This window comes from Eupeodes corollae, chromosome 3 (genome assembly GCF_945859685.1).
Source record: "Eupeodes corollae chromosome 3, idEupCoro1.1, whole genome shotgun sequence".
NCBI classification, from domain to species: domain Eukaryota; kingdom Metazoa; phylum Arthropoda; class Insecta; order Diptera; family Syrphidae; genus Eupeodes; species Eupeodes corollae.
In genome coordinates, this window is record NC_079149.1 from 41428122 (window position 1) to 41434121 (window position 6000).

General features: G+C 35.9%; 1 protein-coding gene across 5 annotated transcripts in view; it reads right to left on the reverse strand.

Moving 5' to 3' along the window:
* LOC129952541 (transient receptor potential cation channel trpm) overlaps positions 1-1740 on the reverse strand; it is a 329137-nt gene extending 327397 nt beyond the window's left edge. For all 5 annotated transcript variants that reach the window (XM_056065169.1, XM_056065171.1, XM_056065174.1 and 2 more), the window contains exon 1: positions 154-1740. The gene's annotated coding sequence lies outside the window, so the exon portion shown is untranslated. The remainder of the gene's footprint in view (positions 1-153) is intronic.
* Positions 1741-6000: the final 4260 nt, after the last annotated feature.

The window sequence follows — 6000 nt, forward strand, 5'->3', positions numbered from 1 at the left end:
AGATTTACAATAGAAAGAATCAGCATTCCTTCTTCCCGCTTTCAACCCCATTCACTGACACCACCCTACCTAACAAGTCTTGAGATTGAGATTGAAATTGCGATTGAGCCCCCTCATTTTTGCATACTCCTCCACCCACAAGTTTGCACTTACCTTTTAACAGCTCGCGACGCAGGCAGCTCGTTCTCGTATTTTTATTAATCGAAAATCTGTTTTCTTATTGGTCAATTAAAGTTGATATATTCCAGACCGTACATGTGATTCTGTTTCCGTAGTTCACTTCACGTTTGCTTCAATTCTCTGAGCTCTGAGTTGAGCTATTTCTTTGGGATGCAAATATTTAATTTTTTGGTATTAATTTGACACAACGATCAACGTTGTTTTAAGAAAAAAACACGCGCATATATACAATACGTAAAAACACTAACCAGAAATTGCAAATATTTTAATTTTTTTTCATTTAAAGTTTATTTCTTTTATGAACAAACAGAAAAAACACAACACTCAAAACACACCAGCACCGAATGGGAGTACCTTGACCCGAATGGAGCACTGGCTGCAGGGAGAGTAGACTTTATCGACTCGACGGATTCAGATTCGAATTCGGATACGAATGATTCCCATAGCACCGAAATCACTTGATGAAATGCAGAATTCCTTTTTCACTCCCCACAATAATTTTGCACTTGAAAAGTGACCTCCAAGAGGAGAAAAGGAAGAGATACATTCATCCAAAGGTCAGAGACTAGACACTTGAAAGTTTCATTGACGAGAACATCACTGGCTAGGCTAAACAAAAACACAAAAACACTTAAGTGCACTTAAACTAGAAAACAACAACAACGATAGCAGCAATAACATTAATAACAACAACAACGACGACGACTACGATGACGATGACAATAAGAAACAAATTCAACGTCTGCTGCGTGTGTTTTCCTGATTCTGCTTCCACTTTTTTTGGATTACTTAATTTCTGGATTTTTGCTATTTCGCAACTTTTTTCTTCAATTTTCTGCCGCGTGTTTGACACTTGAGAGCGATTTTCATTCTGTCATCATCCCGACGACGACGAGCGACGACAGCGCTAATTCATTTATTCAAAATGCGCACAGAACTGCACTGCACATCATCAATGCAGCAAATAGACCGTAATTTTGTTTGACAGCTAATTTCGGATGCATTTTCCGATTCCAATTTAATCGAACACAAAAATTAAAATAAAAATTACTGAATTACATATTATTTTAATTTTGTTTAGCAATTTTGTTTGTTTTTATTTTTATTTTTATTCACAAAACAAAAATACAATTTACACTAATATGACAGTTGCGTAGGACACAGCGACAACGACAACGACACGAACACGACTCGACGTATAATGACAAACAAATAAGAAGAAAACAAAATCAAAATTCTTTTACTGCACAACGACATGAGATGGATATTCTTTTGTTTTCTTATTTCAGTTTGACAGCTCTCATCTAAGCAATATGGAAGAATGAATGGGAATGTGTTTTATTTTGTATTTTTTGATTATTAGAAGATGTCTGTCCGACTGCGAGTCCGATTGTCTCTTGTTGGTGTGATAGAGAGAAATATAGAATATCGTATTATTATGACGAGTAAAACACAGGGAGAAAGAAAAAGAGAGATACTGGTAATGAGTGAGAAAAAACTTTGAAACTAGATAAATTTTTATAGAAACGCACGTGGAAAGAGATACGAATATCAAAACACAACCAACATCTAACAAGAACTCGATGCAACTGAATGATGGAGTTCGGTTTGATTTGATACGAGGGCGACAATTTGGCTGCGATGTGAAAATGTGAATTTTTCGAAGATCGAAAAAGAGAGCTTCAACGATTGCATATTTTGAGGAGAATGTTCGTTTTCTTCTTCTATTTTGAGTGAGAATTTTTGTGAATGCAATGCGCAGAAAAAATGTTAAAGTTTTGAAAGTGTTTTGAATTACTGTTATTGCTAGAGAACTTTTGAATAAGAAGATACAAATTTAAAAAGTGTTGTTAATAATTAAATTTGACGAAAAAGAAGTCCCTAAAAATGTCCTTTTTCATTATTTGAATTTCTGTTGACTTCAGATGATGATAAATACAAAATAAATACAATTTTTGTAAAGGGTCACTGGGGCGTATGTGGAATATTTTATTTTTGTTGTTTTCGTAAACAAGAAGTTAAAAGGAATAACGAATGTTTAATTACGGAATCAGTTTGTTTGTTTATACATATATCCTTGCACCACACCTTGAATGAGGGTTTTTTAACGTCAACATTATTCAAATTTTCTGAGATTTTATTGTCGTTCATAATAATAATTAAGTTAATTGGTGTTGAAACCTTACATGACACATAATCTTTATTGTAAATGTAAAAGTTTATTTCATTTATGAAACTTATGAATAAAGTTACATGATTTATAATAAAAAAAAAGAGGCTGGGTTGTGACCCACACTGATAACTTCCCATCCCGTCTGTCGATTTGTTTGGCTTAAAAGGTTTTAGGTTTTCGTGTTTTAATTAAAAAGTTGTCACTTGAATTATTCTTAAAAAAATTTAAAATTAACTACGATATTTTGCATAAAATGAAAAAGTTTGATTTCGAAATCTATTTTTGTTGACCAGATTTGTAGTCGAAAACCAATTTGTACCAATTAGTAGCATTTCTTAAAAGTTTGTATTTCTTATACACACAAATACAAATTGGATAAATGAAATGACTTTGAAGTCAACACCTTCTAATCATCGAGACCCGATCATCACTTTTTACCAATTTTGCGTACATTTTTTTGTAGATTTTATATTTATTATGAAAAAAAATGGACTGTTGGATTTTTATAAAAAAATTACTGAATGTCGAAAATGATATTTTCTTTAAGATAAATAAGTTTCAGGTTTAAAATTGAAAAGATGTTTGAGTCGAAAATCAATGTTTACCAACTTTGAGTAATGTTGCTATTAGTTTTTTATTTTTTGTAAAAAAAACTGTCGACTAGATTTTTTTTCAAGGTTTTATCTAATGTTGACAACAATATATTTTATAAAATAAAATCAATTTGAAGCTTTTTTTCTCAAATTAATGAAAAGATATATGAGTCGAAAATCAATTTTTACGAACTTTTGTTAATTTTTTTAGGTTTTTAATTTTTTGTAAGAAAACTGTTCATTCGATTTTTCTCAAAGTTGTACTTAATGTTGATAACTCTATTTTTTTTTTTAATAAAATTAGTTTAAAGCAAATGTCTAAAAGTTTTGAAAAGTTATTTGAGTCGAAAATCAATTTTTACTAAATTTTATAAGAAAACTGTCAATTTGATTTTTCTCAACATTTTATCAGATGTCAAAAACATTATTCTTCGTTGCACAAAATTAGTTTGGAGATGAAATCATATTTAAGTCTTAAAATTTTGGAGGTGACAATTTTTTTTTCTTCATTTTTTTGTTTATAAAAAAAACCGTAAACAGTATTCTTTTCAAAAAATATACTTCTTTGATCTCACGTTACAATATATTATATAAAATTTGATTCAAGTCTGTAGCATTTTTGATTCGTAAGATATTTAGTGTTAACCAAAATTTTCACCTTTTTTTCAAACTGCTATGGTAAAAAAACCACCCACGCATTGTCTTGAGAGTCCTTTCTGCATCTTTCTGCCTTATTATCTGTATAACAAAATTTATTTGAAATCGATATCTCTTCTGGTTCTTGAGCTATGGACGACAAAAAACGTCGTGAACGTACTTACACACGCACGCACAGACATTTTTCTAAAAATCTTTTATTTCGACTCTAGGGACCTTGAAACGTCGAGAAATGTCCAAATTTTCAATTTGACAAATCGGACTCATTACAATAACTTCCTATGGGAAGTTAATACAGAGTTTTCCAATGAGATGTAAAAAACCTAAAGATGATTAAACATAAGATCGTATTGGCTAAAGTGATCATTTCCTCTACAGTCTATAGTTGCAGTAAGGTTGAACTACTTAGTGAACAACTTATAGGGTTTCTTAGACTTATTTAGAGCCCAGGCCTATAAGGAGTGGTTTTATCCGGCTCCCCATCCTTGGAGTTATACTAAGGATCTGGCCCTCCAGGTTAGGGGTTGTGCCGTCGGGGTGACTTCTTGGCCACGTAAACAATACCTTTTGTTGCGAAGCACTGAAAAGCCTCGGATGCAGACGGATTCACTGTTAACAATCTACGCAAACGAATTAAGGACAACGAACTTCGGATGTGCACGTGGAATGTTAGGTCCCTTGACAGACCACGTGCGGCCTAAGAATTAACGGAGGCCCTAGACTGCTATAAAGCGGATATCACCACCATCCAGGGCCGGGCAAAAAGAGGATGAAAAAGTGCGATATTTACTATCGTGACTTCTACCATGAAAACCAACAGAGCTTATTTGGATGCAGCTTTGTCATTAGAGCCAGACTTAGGCAACAAGGCTTGAGCGCCTCATGACCATCATTAGCCTGATATGCTCGCACGCCCCCACAGAAGAGAAAGACGACAACACCAAAGATATGTTCTTCGAGCTCTTAGACAAAACATATGAGCAGTGCCCTAGCTACGATATTAAAATAGTCCTGGGCGATTTTAATGCCAAGCTAGGAAGGGAAGACATCTTTGGTGGAATAATCGGGAAGAACAGCCTGCACGACAACACTTCCGACAATGGATTCAGGCTCATAGATTTTGCTGCGGGGCGAAACGTTATGGTAGCCAGTACGCGGTTTCCACACCTCAACATCCACAAAGGAACTTGGACTTCTCCAGATCAATCTACCGTCAACCAGATTGACTATATTGGGATCGACGCCAGATACGCTTCCAGTATCATGGATGTCCGAACTTTCCGAAGAGCTCACATCCACTTGGACCACTACTTCGTTGTAGCCAAGGTAGCACTTCGGGTACCCCAGGCAAAACTGGGCGATGCTGGGAGAAGGAATGTTTGTGCAGGATGACCATGGAGAATTCACTCTACTCCATTAAGGTTAGAAACAACTTACCAGAACCTTTCAATGTCAAAAAAGGTTTTAGACAAGGTGATGCGCTGTCATGCGATTTTTTTAACATCGTGCTTGAAAGAATAGTGCAGAGCTCACACGTCAACACTAGAGGCACTATCTTTCAAAAGTCTGTCCAATTACTGGCATATGCTGATGACATTGACATAATCGGAAGAACTCAGCGTGATGTCAATGGGGCTTTTGTGAGTATTGAAGCAGAGGCGGAAAAATGGGTTGAATGGTTAATGAATGCAAAACAAAGTACATGCTGTCGTCAAGAAAGGACATACAACACCGACGTCTTGTTCAAAACGTCACCATCGACAGACGTAACTTTGAGGTAGTCAAGGACTTTGTCTACCTAAACGCAGAAAACAACACCAGCGCTGAGATCAAACGCAGAATAACTTTTGCTAACCGCTGTTTCTTTGGACTAAGAAGTGGTTAGGCCTTCTCTCGAGGGACCAAAGTGTTGCTATATAAGACCCTTATCATCCCCGTCTTGCATGCAGAAACATGGACTATGACAAAAGCGGATGAAAGCACCTTACGACTAAGATGGCTGGGTCACGTAGAGCGCATGGAAACCAATGCTCCGGCCCGGAAAGTCTTCGGATCCGCACCCACAGGACAGCGCAGTAGAGGAAGACCGCGGATCAGGTGGCGCGCACAAGTGGAAAGTGACCTCGCCCAACTTGGATCGCGAAAGTGGAGACATCTAGCTAGGGACCGAGCTAGATGGAGAAGTTTGTTGGGTGAGGCCCTAGTTCACTTAGGACTGTAGCGCCACCTTAAGTAAGTAAGTAAGTAAAATTTCAAATCCGGATTCGATTTTAACAATATTTGTATATATTAAAAAGCAAAATATTTCAAAATGTGATGTAGAAACTTTTTTTTCAAAAACGGAACAGAACGAAAACCTGATTGAGCACCATTGTTTCCTATTTTTTCAGAACCGTT